Source organism: Symphalangus syndactylus, chromosome 2, assembly GCF_028878055.3.
Source record: "Symphalangus syndactylus isolate Jambi chromosome 2, NHGRI_mSymSyn1-v2.1_pri, whole genome shotgun sequence".
Taxonomy (NCBI): Eukaryota; Metazoa; Chordata; class Mammalia; order Primates; family Hylobatidae; genus Symphalangus; species Symphalangus syndactylus.
The window spans coordinates 64,964,579-64,978,293 of record NC_072424.2 but is presented as its reverse complement, the minus strand read 5'-3'; the positions used below and the strand labels follow the sequence as shown (position 1 = coordinate 64,978,293).

The following is a 13,715-nucleotide window of genomic DNA, read 5'->3' as shown; positions in this document are numbered from 1 at the left end:
GTCTCGCTCTGTCGCCCAGGCTGGAGTGCAGTGGCGCAATCTCGGCTCACTGCAAGCTCCGCCTCCCGGGTTCGCGCCATTCTCCTGCCTCAGCCTCTCCGAGTAGCTGGAACTACAGGCGCCCGCCACCACGCCCGGCTAATTTTTTTGTATTTTTAGTAGAGACGGGGTTTCACCGTGGTCTCGATCTCCTGACCTCGTGATCCGCCCGCCTCGGCCTCCCAAAGTGCTGGGATTACAAGCATGAGCCACCGCGCCCCGCCCATTCAGACTTTTCTTGATTCAATTTCAGTAGTTCGTATTTTAAATGGAAATCCACCATTTCTTCTTGTTTTCAAATTTGGTGCTACAGAGCAGTAAACTTAGTTCCTCCCCCCAGATCCATGGTTGTCTCCTTATTCCTGATTTTGCCTACTTCTGCTCTCTCTTTTTTCACTTGGTCAGATGTGCAACAGTTAAACTTACTTATGAATTTACTCTTTTTCAAAAAATTCATTTATTTTTAATTCTATTTACTTCTGCTTCATTAATTTGAACTTTTTTCTAATTTTACATAAATATTAAATTTCATTTTTCACTCTAAATTAAAAAGTCCTTGTAAACAGCATTTTTATGTCTAAGAGTGAACTCAAATTATTCACATTTAATTTTATTCCTTCTATATTTATCATTTAATCTCCCCCTTCCTTTTCCCTATTTGTGCTACCAAATTTGTTTTTATTCTGTTTTCCACACTTATTTAGAAGTTCTAAATTCATTCTGATAGCTGTGCCTTTTCTAGACATATGACATGAAAAAGTTTCCACACTGAATTTCCCGTGCTCCAATTCTCCCCTAGTTATCCACCTAAAGGATGAGACCTTTAGGTTCTAGGGTTATAATACTTTTATTTCCTCTGTTCTTGTTTTTCCTCTTCCTCTATTAGACCTTTAAGATGTTTTATCTCCCTCCTCTATCTCTCCTCATCTTAGTTCCTAGATTTTGTTAAGATAAATTAGTACAGGCTGAGTATCCTTTATCCAAAATGCTTGGGATCAGAAGTGTTTCAGCTTTTTCAAATTCTGGAATATCTGCATACTAATGAGATATCTTTGGTATGAGACCCAAGTCTAAATATGAACTTCATTTGTTTCATGTAAACTCTAAACTTAGCCTGAAGGTAATTTTATATAATGTTTTTAAATAACTTTGTGCATGAAACAAAGGTTGTGCATACCGAGCTGTCTTATTACCCTCGGAGGGCGTGCTTGTGTGGGAATCTGAGTATGTATGTGCAGAAAAGATACATCACAGTTGAAGGGCGCAGGTTCTTTTCCCCCTTGGGGACACTGAATAAACTGTGTTGCGCCTGCATTTTTCTTTTTTTTTTTGGAGGGTCTCTCACTTTGTCACCCAGGCTGGAGTGCAGTGGTGCGATCTTGGCTCATGCCAGCCTCAACCTCTCAGGCTCAAGCAACCCTCCCATCTCAGCCTTCCGAGTAGCTGGAACTACAGGTGTGCCACTGCCTGGCAAATTTTTGAATTTTTGATAGAAATGTTTTTCGTCATATTCCCCAGGCTGGTCTCAAACTCCTGAGCTCAAGCGATCTGTCTGACCCCACCTTCCAAAGTGCTAGGATTGCAGGAATACCACCATACCGAGCTGTGTGGCCACATTTTAACTGTGACCTGTTACATAAGCTCAGGTACGTTTTCCCCTTGTGGCATGATGTTGGTGTTCAAAACTTTAAGATTTTGGAGCATTTCTAATTTAGGGTTCTTAGATTAGGGAAGCTCAACCTGTACTTAAAATTACCCTCATCCCAGATACTTGGAGGCTAGGGCAGAACTGCTTGAGCCCAAAGGTGGAGGCTGCAGTGAGCCGAGTTGCCATTGCACTCCAGCTGGGGCAACAGGAACGAAACCCTGTCTTTAGAAAATAATTTCCTCATATTTAATGTTTTTTGCTTGAAGAGTCTTCATACAACAGTAATTGAACTCATTCCTGGTCAAATCTATTCCTTATCCATTAAGATCCCTGGAAATCCAGCCTACTGAAATAAAAGTACCAGTATATGTGAACTTAAAATACAGGGACGTGCAATGCAATACTGTTCCTGACGGTCAAGATCTCACAAAAAAGTAAATGTTCATCAGTAGAGAATTAATGAATAAACTGTGATACAGTTACTCTAAGATTCTCATGGAAACATTCACATGAGCCATTATTTATTTAATAATTAAACGCAATGAAGTATGTAATTCCATTTTTGAAAAATCAGAACTGACAAAGGCATTGTCTATATGTGTGGATGTATCTGTGTGTGTGTACAGAACTACAGGAGCTTTAAAAAATTACGGAAGGGCACAAACCTAATTGAATAAGGGTTTCCTAGAGGGGTCTGGGTATGTGGAAGAGTGTCCATGATAAAAAAATGTAAAATCGTCCTTTTTGTGAATAATTACAGTGTATATTGGAATGTACAACATGTATATGGAAGCACAATAACTGACTTACGAATGATGGAATTCTAAGAAACTTACAAAAAAAGTTATTTTCACTAGGGTTAAAAAAAAAAACCACCCTCACCCTAAAAAGTGCATCTAGATTTATATTCACTTTTTAAAATAACAGAATTGTTTCAGTAGCTCTAGAAAGACTGTTGAGATATTTTATTGGACCTTCTTACATACAGCAAAAGTTCCAATGAGAAACTGCAACTCATTCTCTGATAAATTAATCCGCAAACCATAAAAACAAAGTTCTATGTTAAAAGCATTTTCTTCCCCGGTCTGTTGTTTGCCTTTTGTGGTTCCCACCATAAAGAGGTTATAAATGTTTTTGTAGTCAAATCTATCAGTGAATCTTTAATCATTTCTAAGTTTGTGTTACCCTTAGAAAGGCTTCCCCATCACAAAGCAAACGTTTATGAGAAACAAATTCTCAAACCTCCCCAGTATCAGGCACATAAAGATTAAAAGTGCCAGGCATGGTGGCTCACACCTGTAATCCCAGCACTTTGGGAGGCCAAGGGGGGGTGGATCATCTGAGGTCAGGAAGTTTAGACTAGCCTGGCCAACATGGTGAAACTCTGTCTCTACTAAAATACAAAAATTGGCTGGGTGTGGTGGGCACACCTGCACCCCAGCTACTTGGGAGGCTGAGCCAGAATCACTTGAACCTGGGAAGCGGATGTTGCAGTGAGTTGAGATTGCGCCACTGCACTCCAGCCTCGGTGACAGAGCAAGACTCCATCTCAAAATAAATAAATAAAAGCAACAAGGAGACATGATTGTAATTATAAATTATAAAGCTTCAAAAACAAGTGTTGTAGAATGTTTATCACTGCACTTTTGGAGGTCAATTTGGGAATGCAAAATTTTACACAGGCATACCCTCTGAACCAAAAATTCTGGTTCCAGAAAACAATTCTAACCAACTATTGCCGCACACATGTAAAGATATTGATATTAATATAAGGGTATCTTGACATAAACTCTAACCAAAACATTGTTAACAATCTAAGTGTCACTAATAGAAGACTGTTTAATAAAAGCTTGTCCAACCCGTGGCCTAGGATGACTCTGAATGTGGCCCAACAGAAATTTGTAAACTTTCTTAAAATTATGAGTTTTTTGTGATTTTTTTTTTTTAAGCTCATCAGCTATCATTAGTGTTAGTGGATTTTATGCGTGGCCCAAGACAATTCTTCTTCCAGTGTGGGCCTGGGAAGCCAAAACATTGAACACTCCTGGTTTAACACATTATGGAATGTCCACACTATGAAACATTATATTTAAGGATGTAGTAGCTTTGAATACACTGATATGGAATCATGACCAAGATTTATCATTAGGTTAAAAAAAAAAGTATGGTACAGAATATTATTATATGATCCAACTATTAAAATATAAACATATAAGTACAAATGAATTGTATTTGTGTGAATGTATAGGAAAATGTCTAGTATACTCAATTTTGTAAACAGTTACCTCTGAAGAGTGGAACAATTTAAGGAAGAAAATATTTGTATTGCTTCATTTTTAAAGAAGAATGTTACTTTTATAACTTAAGAAGAAACAGAGAAGAAAAAATGTAAAAAGACTATTAATACTATGTGCCGGAGAGGTAGCTTCAAAGATGTTTATTAACTATTTAAATGTACCTTTGGAGAAATTTTTCTCCAGTCTTCTCGAAAATACATATCCTGGGAGGCTGAGGTGGGCAAATCACCTGAGGTCAGGAGTTCCAGACCAGCCTGGCCAACATGATGAAATCTCATCTCTACTAAAAATACAAAAATTAGCTGGGCATGGTGGCACGCACCTGTAGTCCCAGCTACTCAAGAGGCTGAGGCAGGAGAATCACTTGAACCCGGGAGGCAGAGGTTGCAATGAGCCAAGATCATGCCACTGCACTCCAGCCTGGGCGACAGAGCAAGACTCTGTCTCAAAAAATAAATAAAAATATAAAATAAAAAATGAAAATACATATTCACTGGCCTAAGAACTCCATTTCCTGATAAATTTCCCTGTAAGCAAGCATAGGTAATCTTCACTGCTCTAATAACTTAAAAATCTCCTAGGATCTTTCTTAACAATGTGCACTTCTAAGACAATGTTCATTAATGCTTCTGAAAGTACTTGAATGAAGAAAGCTAGCAGTAAAGCATAAACATAATAAATTTTGTTAGTTATTATGTGGTACTATGGTTAGCAAAAGGATACCAAAATGGAAGGTGTCTGTATACGAAACTTATATCTTACAAATTTTCTTCTCAATCCAAAGACTAGAATATCCCTCTAATACACACATATGCATACATGCATACACACAGAAAGGTTAGGGAATATATCAAAGGGACATACAAGTGAAAGAGTTCCTGTGGGCAAAGTTGGAACAATTTGAGCAACAAAATAAAGTGGTGTTGGATTATTAACCAAAGTATAAAATAAATATCCATGAGTCTATACTGACATAAATAAATCACTGAATAAATATAATGTGGGAGAAGAAAAATTTCCCATGTAGAAGAATCCCAAACAGTTTATCTCGATTCTGCCCTCAAGGAGACAGAGCCTAACCTCTTAAGTGTGGGCTACAAATAGTGGCTTCCTTCCTTCCAAGTACAGTATGGAAGGGGAAGGGTGAAGAATAACTTTACAGTGTAGAATCTGACAAACAGTATTAAACCACCCAGGTAAGTTAACATCAACTGTCCTAAGTCATGTTGAGAATATACATCTTTGATGATGGCACTTTATCTCTGTGGTCTTCTTCCCCCCACCCTGTAAAAAAAAACATAATCCCAGTCTAATAATGAGAAAAATATTTGACAAATTCAAGATATTCTACATACTACATTACATGGCCATTACTCCTAAAAGAAAAGTTTGGAAAATAATCATGCTCAGAGGAGGCTAAGGAGACATTACAAATGTAATGTGTATCCTAGATGGGATTCTGGAACAGAAAAAAAAAATTAAGAAAAACCTAAGGAGATATGAATCAAGTATGGACTTAGTTACTACTACTACTACTAATAATAATATATGAATATTGGATCATTAATTGTGACACATACTATGTGAATGTAAGATCTGACTAATGGAAAACTGTGGCTATATGTGAACTCACTATACTATCTTCCCCATGCTTCTACAAATTTAAAACTAATACAAAATTTATTTTGAAAAAGACTTATTTTTTATTTTATTTATTTTTGAGTTGGAGTTTCACTCTGTCGCCCAGGCTGAAGTGCAGTGGTGCGATCTCAACTCACTGCAACCTCTGTCTCTCAGGTTCAAACGATTCTCATGTCTCAGCCTCCCCAGTAGCTGCAATTACAGGCGCCCACCACCATGCCTGGCTAATTTTTGTATTTTTAGTAGAGACAGGGTTTTGCCATATTGTCCAGGCTGGTCCCTAATTCCTGACCTTAGGTGATCGGCCTGCCTCGGCCTCCCAAAGTGCTGGGATTACAGGCAAGAGCCAAGGCGCCTGGCCTGAAAAAGACTTTAAAAGCCTTCATTATTATGTTCATTTGCAAACCTATAATAATTTATCTGCGTTGTATTAAAAAAGTCTTGTTTAGATTAATATATAGCCAGCCATAGTAATTTTTTTATTAAAGTTTAATTCACTGTTGTTTTTCAAGTAAAAACAGCCAAAACAACAGTGAATTAAACTGTTTAATAAAAAAAAAAATTACTACGGCTGGCTATATAGTAATACAATGCAGAAAATTAAACAAGAAAACTGACATTCTAAAAACTAATTTTAACATAAGCATTTTGTAAGAACTTTAATCATGTAATTTTCAAGTTAACATGGTTACAAGCTAGTGTTATCTGATTTGCTCTCCTCTATCCTTCCACTGAAATACTCATAAAATCACTCTTGGATATATACAATGTTTATATAGTTCTAGAAGCTTAGAATACTGGTTAAAAATCTGAGATCTCAGGATAAATTAAACAAAGCATAGAGGCCTATGATAGAAATATAAGGCCAGGAAGACAGTAAGGGATTTCTACATTATCTGTCAGTTGGGTATCTTTACCTTAGCGATTTCTCTTTGCTCAAGGTATCAAAACAGCCTGAGTTGTTTCTCTACCCTAGCCATGCTGACCATTTCTACACCCGTTTCCAAATGCATTCAGAACCGTACAATTTCCAGGTGCGTGAATAATGACGAAAGCACAGAGACCACGGTAGAATTAAAGAATCAAAACTCACCATCAGAGAGTTGTTTTTCATGTACCACTGGCCAACTACAGAATGCTCAAAATATCTAAGAATAAATTCCCCAGGCATGTTTTATTTGGCTCATACAGTCTTTTGGGGTCTTTTCCCCCAGGTATTTTGAATTAATTGCCAATATTTCAAAATTGAGACACTATACACAAGCAACTGGACCTAGTTCTCACTGAAAAATCAAAAGACTCAGCCAACACTGGCCAGCATTCCCATATGGCAGTAATAAGCAGATAGGTAGCGGTTGGTGAATCAGGGTAAGAGCTCTCGTTTCCCACTGTCCTTTCTCTATCCAAGTCATTAATTTACATGCCTGGGGTCTACAGGCATTTAATTTTGCAACTACTCATATAGGGAAACAGCTTAGTAGTAAACACAGCTTTTAATCTAGGAGCATCAAACTATATTAAGTCAACAGCAAATATCAAACTTTTTTTTCTTTTTTTTGAGACAGGGTCCCACTCTGTTGCCCAGGGTAGAGTGCAATGGTGCAATCTTGGCTCACTGCAACCTCTGCCACCTGGGTTCAAGTGATCCTCCCACCTCAGCCTCCTGAGTAACTGGGACTACAGGCATGTGCCACCATACCTGGCTAATTTTTGTATTTTTAGTAGAGATGGGTTTTACCATGTTGGCCAGGCTGGTCTCGAACTCCTGACCTCAGGTGATCTGCCCACTTCGGCCTCCCAATGTGCTAGGATTACAGGTGTGAGCCACTGTACCTGGCCAAATATCAAACATTTGACCACAGAGTGGGTTCATTCAACCACTCTCCGGTTTAAGATCTGGCTGTAAATATGTATGTTTTCAAGCAATAAGATTTAGTAAAGTGAGTTACTGAACAAGATTTTCTTTTAAACTTTACTGATATTTATCATGATTGACCTGGACCCATAATTAATAGTACTTAATATACATTTAAATCAGAGAAGACTGACAACTTTTTCTAGTTACTGCAGGAATTTCTTTTTTCTAAAACTTTGGATTACTATTTGTCTTAAGATTAGAAATTAAACGCAATGTCACTGAAGTGAGGAAAACATTTACTAGCTCATATAATATTAATAACTAAAAAAGACTAGAATGATATACAACTATAGTCCTGAACTGAGAAAATCACACACACCAAAGGCTCTAGTCTTACCCTCCTCATTTATCCCATGAACCCTTGCTGCTAATGTAATGTGAGTAGCTGGAGGAAAAATTTTTAGTTCACGCGTTCAGAGAAACTTTAAGTTCTGGAATACAGGAACAACTATAACAAAAGACTGGACACAGCAGCAACTGGGAGGCTTGCCTCTTTGGAGAGCCTTCCACTCCAAATTATCCTTCCTCCAAATCACCTGTACTTCCCTGCCTGTTTTTTGAGACCAGGTCTTGTTCTATCGCCCAGGCTGTAGTGCTGTGGCATGATCACGGCTCACTGCAGCCTCAATCTCCTGGGCTCAAGTGATCCTCTCACCTCAGTCTTCCAAAATGCTGGGATTACAGGCATAAGCCATTGCACCTGGCCATTTCCCCATACTTATTATCTACCTGAAATCTTATTTACTTAAGGCACATCCATACAGTATCATAAGTTAGTTCATATTACTTTCTTTAGCAGCTAACTGAGCTCTCCTATATTGAAGGAATAGGTTTGAGTGAAGATGCAAAGTGTACTACTCACAGAAATATGAGAACATCAGCTATTTGAGAAAGAGGACTGGAGAAGGAAGAGGGAATGAAAATGAGAATGAAGTGATAAGGCATTCCCAAAACAAAACTCTGAATTTGACAGTGGTCTTTCCTGCACAGTATCCTGTACTAGAATATAAAGAAACATTACAGTTTTACTGTGAATTTAAAAAATACTTTTTGTAACTAGTCTGGGAATTTAACCTAGAAAAATATGCCTGAAGGCTTCCTTGTATATTAATGAGTTGACTGATGGCTGGCAGCCCATAGGTAACTTCAGGACAGGGGCTGGACATCAGAAAGGCCAAAGCATGACTACAGGGTTGAGACTTTATCTCCACCCGCCCCCCTAACCTTTGGAGAGCGGAGAGGGGCTGAAGACTAAGTTGATCACCAATGGCCAATTATGTAATCAATCATGCCTAGGTAATGAAACTTCCATAAAAATCCAAAAGGACTGGGTTAAAGAATTTCTGGATAGCCGAATGTGCATGAGGTTTCTGGAGGAAGGTGTACCCAGGCAGGGCGTGGAAAGTCCCTGAGCCCCTTTCCCCCGTATCTTGTCCTATACATCTCTTCCTGTCAATATTTTGTAAAATCCTTTATAATAAATTAGCAAATGTTTAAAAAAATTTTTAAAAAAAGTAAGAAAAATACAGAGGGCTGGTTGTGGTGGCTCATGCCTGTAATGCCAGCACCTTGGGAAGCTGAAGTGGGTAGATAGCTTGAGCTCAGGTGTCCAAGACCAGCCTGGGCAACATGGTGAAACCCCATCTCTATCAAAAATACAAGAAATTAGTTGAGTGTGACGGCACGCACCTGTAGTCCCAGCTGAGGTGGCAGGAATCACTTGAGCCTGGGAGGCGGAGGTTGCAGTGAGTGAAATTGTGCCACTGCACTCCAGCCTGGGTCACAGGGCAAGACCTCCTCTCAAAGAAAGGATGCTTCAAGTTCTAGAATATTCTAGAATACAAATGGTACACCAACAGAATTAAATTACTGTATTAATTAAATTGTGACACCGGTAACGAAAGCAGTGCTCATCATAATCCCAAAACACACAATCCTAAATGTTGAAATCCAAAACATCAAAATCTCGGAAGTCTAAAATCCTGAAAATCATAATTCTGAAAGATTAAAATCTTGAAATGTCAAAACCCTGAAAGTCGAATTCTGGGGAAAGGTTTAGCGCATTTTTGGGTTGTACACAGGATATTTGCATCATATGAGTTGCATCATGTTAGGTGGAACTATTACTTTGTTAATGTCTTTATTTGGAAACTAAGTATAGTTTAAGGAAATGTGTATGGGTATGTGGTCAAAGGGTAGACTTACGGACTTAATTTTAGGTGTCATCTTGACTGGATTAAGGAATACCTAAAAACCTGTTAAAGCACTATTTTGGGTGTGTCTGGGAGGATGTTTTCAGAGGACATTAGTGTGTGAGTCTGAGTGGACTAGGTAGGGAAGATCTGAACCTCACTGTGGGCGAGCACCATCAATGGGCCAGAAGCCAAGAGAGCAAATACAGAAAATGGATTGGTCTCTGAGAGTTAGGACAAGACTTTTCTTCTGCTTCCTTGGATATGAAAACTTCAGGCTCATGGGCCTTTGTACTCCAGGACTTACACTAGCAGCCCCTCAGGGTCCTTGAAGCTTTCAAGCTTTCAACCTCCCACTAAGAGTTACACCACCAGCTTCCTTGGTTGCGGCCTTAGGAACCGGACAGAGTTTTGCTACTGCAACCCCCGAGTCTCTGGCTTGCAGATGGCCTGTTGTGGAACTCCTCAGCCACCAGAATCTCTTACGTGAATTCTCCTAATAAATCTCTTCTCATATATCTATATATATATCCTATTGGTTCTCTCTCTGGAGAACCCTAATACAGACCTAGTATTGGAGAAGCCAATCATTCCTTCTTATTGTATTCCTTACAACACAATGGAAGACATCTATGGAATTGTTCCCTCAAAAAAAAAAAAAAAAAAAAAAAAAAGGCTATGGTAAGTTGAGCGCACTAAGCTCCTTAATAGTGAAAGACAGAAGTTTAAAAACTAATTATTACTGGTGATGTGAAAGCAGAAAAATACTTAATTGCAATGGCCAAACAATAACCAGACTTCCAAATAGACAACATATACTTACAAAATGTGTAGAGTACACCACTCTCCAAAAGTTCACAGAAGTGAAAATGCAGGCAAAAAGTAGGAGAAATCTCCCATGCCAAATTATTCAATCATGTTTACTTCTGCCCCTTCACACATTGTGCCAATTAGCTATGCTATCTTTCATCTTCACATCATTTCCAATACTGGAGGTATAAATCGTATAAAGGTTTAGAGAGTTCTAATTCGTTATATGCATTTTAGTAAATGTGACTCTACAAAAGTGCATTATCACAACACTGACTTTGTGTGTAAGCACTGTGTGTATATGTGAAAACGTTGAAATTTCCATAAATAGAGATGTCCTTTTTTTACTTCTGTATTTGTGAAAGACAAAATCCCTTGAGATCTTGGCTCTCTGGGCAACTGCATATGTGGTGGTGAGGATCATTACAGTTTTTGGCTGACCTCATCAAAAGACTTAGTTGTCCATCATGGTGTTTTAGATGACTACAGCTATAATACTGCGTGTATACAATTACCAACCATACTGATACGTATTTACACATTTCACTTTGTGACCTATTTCTTTATGAATATGGCTTATCTGCTCATAACTGTTATACCCATGTGACTATCCTTAGTATATCTATTTATGCTTGCAAAAATATGTATGTCATTACTGCCTATTTTATGGTGTAAAGTGGTTTATGTTCTATGGTATTTTATGATTCTCAAATCCCCTTTTAAAAATGTAAATAAACATCTTTTAAAAAGTTTGTAAAAATTATTTTTTCCAGAATTAATGGAATTTCAATCCTTTGGGATTTTAGACATTAGGGATTTTGATCTTTCAGGATTTCAACATTTGGGATTATGGTGTTCAGGATTGTGTCTTTTAAAATTATGATTCAACCCCAACTGAAGGGACCATTTTTTTTTTTAAACAGTAACTTCTTAGATACAATATGCTTGAATTTCATGTTATATTTTCCTGCAGGGGCCAGCCTGTAAGAAAAAAAAAGTATGTGATAGCAATATATATTTTAAATTATTTTATTCCCTGTTACTGTCTGTTGCAAAGCATTCTATTTGCCTTTAAGATTATTAGATGCAGCTCTTTGTAATTATAAACTTCCTCTAGTACTTAACACCCTTACTGACTCTAAGGTGTCAAAGACTTGAATGAAGCATCATTCTCTTAATTGCAGGGGGAAAATGACTATTTGTAACTTTATTGCAAGCATTTTTTCTTTTTCAGCAACATTCACTGTATACACAGTCATTTATAACCTAAGTTTAAAAAAACTGACTCCTACACAGAAGTCATCACTGCTTTTAAAAATTTATGTAAAATACTATCTCCATGAGTGTTTCACTGGGAAGATCACCTACAGAGCCAGGGCCATCAGTTTTATCTTCAATAATATCTCTCTACACAAAGTTGTCACAAACAGTGAAGTTAAAGCAGTAGGACCAGGAAGCAGAAAATCTCTCAAAAAGATTCTGGTATCCTGCTGTTTTACTGATTTATTAAAAATAATATAATTTACTTAATACAAAATGCAGGCTCATTACTTCTATACTAATGTAAAGGCTACTGGATATAGCAAATTTAACACGTTGCTATGGAATCAATAATGATTGTTAATTTGCTTTTATTCTTTCCTCCTTCAATTTCTAGAAACATATCATCATCACCTATTTTACACATATAACTTCAAAGGAAAAGTCAAATATGAAAATGAACACAATCATATTTAGATGTCTACAAATGAACCATCTATTAGTAACAAGTTAGCACTAATAAATTAGTCACAATAGCTCGTCTTCTGTCTCTCTGCCTCACCAACCCCACATCCTCTGAAAGTGTAGGAGTGCTTTTCTTTTACCCGAGCCTCCTAGTTGGGGAAATTTTTAAAAGATAATTTACATGACTGTCACTTGCTAATTTACTCAAAAGGAAATAACCAGGTGGAAATTTTTTAAGCTACCAGGCATGATAATAAAGTAATAGAACTGAAAAGTTCTCATTTGATGTTTCTTGTTTAAATTAAAATATAATAGACTTTTAACTATGGAAACACACTTACACAAGTATTCCATTCTCTCAGCTCATTTTTGGGATCGATGACTTTTAAGGGCCACTCCTGCATAGTAATATCCCACTAGAGTGAATAACTGCATTTACAACCATGATATTTTTTAATAACAAAGCTAGTTACCATGGGCTAGCAGTGACCCAAATATGCCCTGTATATGAGTGGGTGAGGAGGAAGCACTGGTACTAATCTTCAGTTTTCAAGCACGAGGATAATATGTAATTTAACTCACTTTAGCCCATTGCATCTGGTAGGATCCAATCAAAAAAATGAGAACTGCCGGGCGCCTGTAATCTCAGCACTTTGGGAGGCTGAGATGGGCGGATCACCTGAGGTCAGGAGTTTGAGACCAGCCGGGCCAACATGGCGAAACCCCGTCTCTATTAAAAATAAAAAAAAAAATTAGCTGGATGTGGTGGTGCGTGCCTGTAATCCCAGCCACTTGGGAGGCTGAGGCAGGAGAATTGCTTGAACCCAGGAGGCGGAGGTTGCAGTGAGTGGAGACAGTGCCACTGCACTCCAGCCTAGGCTACAGAGCGAGACTTCATCTCAAAAAAAAAAACAAAAACAAAGAGAACCACACCCTAACCTGAACAGGCAAAGTTTCATATACATATGAACAGGAGACAGGAAAATACTGGGTAGAAGAGGGCGGATCCCCGGCAAATGCCCCACCCTCAAGTCTGAAGACCAGTGGCCCTAAAAGAGGACGGCCATTCCTGTTTTTGCGCCCAAAAAGTTGCATTTGGCCCGCCACTTCCCCCATCTTGCCCCCATTTAACTCAAGACCTTAGTGGGCACACACACAAACTGCTGAATGTCAAGAGGAGCGGTGGAGAGCGGCAGATAGCATCAGGGTGGCATGGCAGAGGAGGGAAGAGGCACCTGAATATTGAGAGGAGTTTGGCTGAGAACAGCTGAACTCCAGGGGAAGGTTATATCCCCCACCTCTCCACCTTCTGGCTCCCCATCCATCTCACTGAGAGCCACCTCCACCATTCAATAAAATCTTGCACTCATCCTTCGAGCCTGCGTGTGATCCGGGACGCTGGGGAACAGCTTGGGATATGGAAGGCTGTCACACTGGCCCTCTTC

General features: G+C 38.5%; 1 protein-coding gene across 4 annotated transcripts in view; it reads right to left on the bottom strand.

Annotated features, from left to right (window-relative positions):
- ZNF292 (zinc finger protein 292) overlaps positions 1-13,715 on the bottom strand; it is a 106,787-nt gene that overhangs the window by 67,190 nt on the left and 25,882 nt on the right. Inside the window, exons 1-2 of one of the 4 annotated variants that reach the window (XM_063619040.1) lie at positions 12,853-13,180; positions 9,233-9,376 (exon numbers count right to left, since the gene is read on the bottom strand). The exons of the other annotated variants lie outside the window; for them this stretch is intronic. The gene's annotated coding sequence lies outside the window, so the exon portion shown is untranslated. Of the gene's footprint in view, positions 1-9,232; positions 9,377-12,852; positions 13,181-13,715 lie in introns of those variants that run through there. 4 annotated transcript variants of the gene reach the window in all.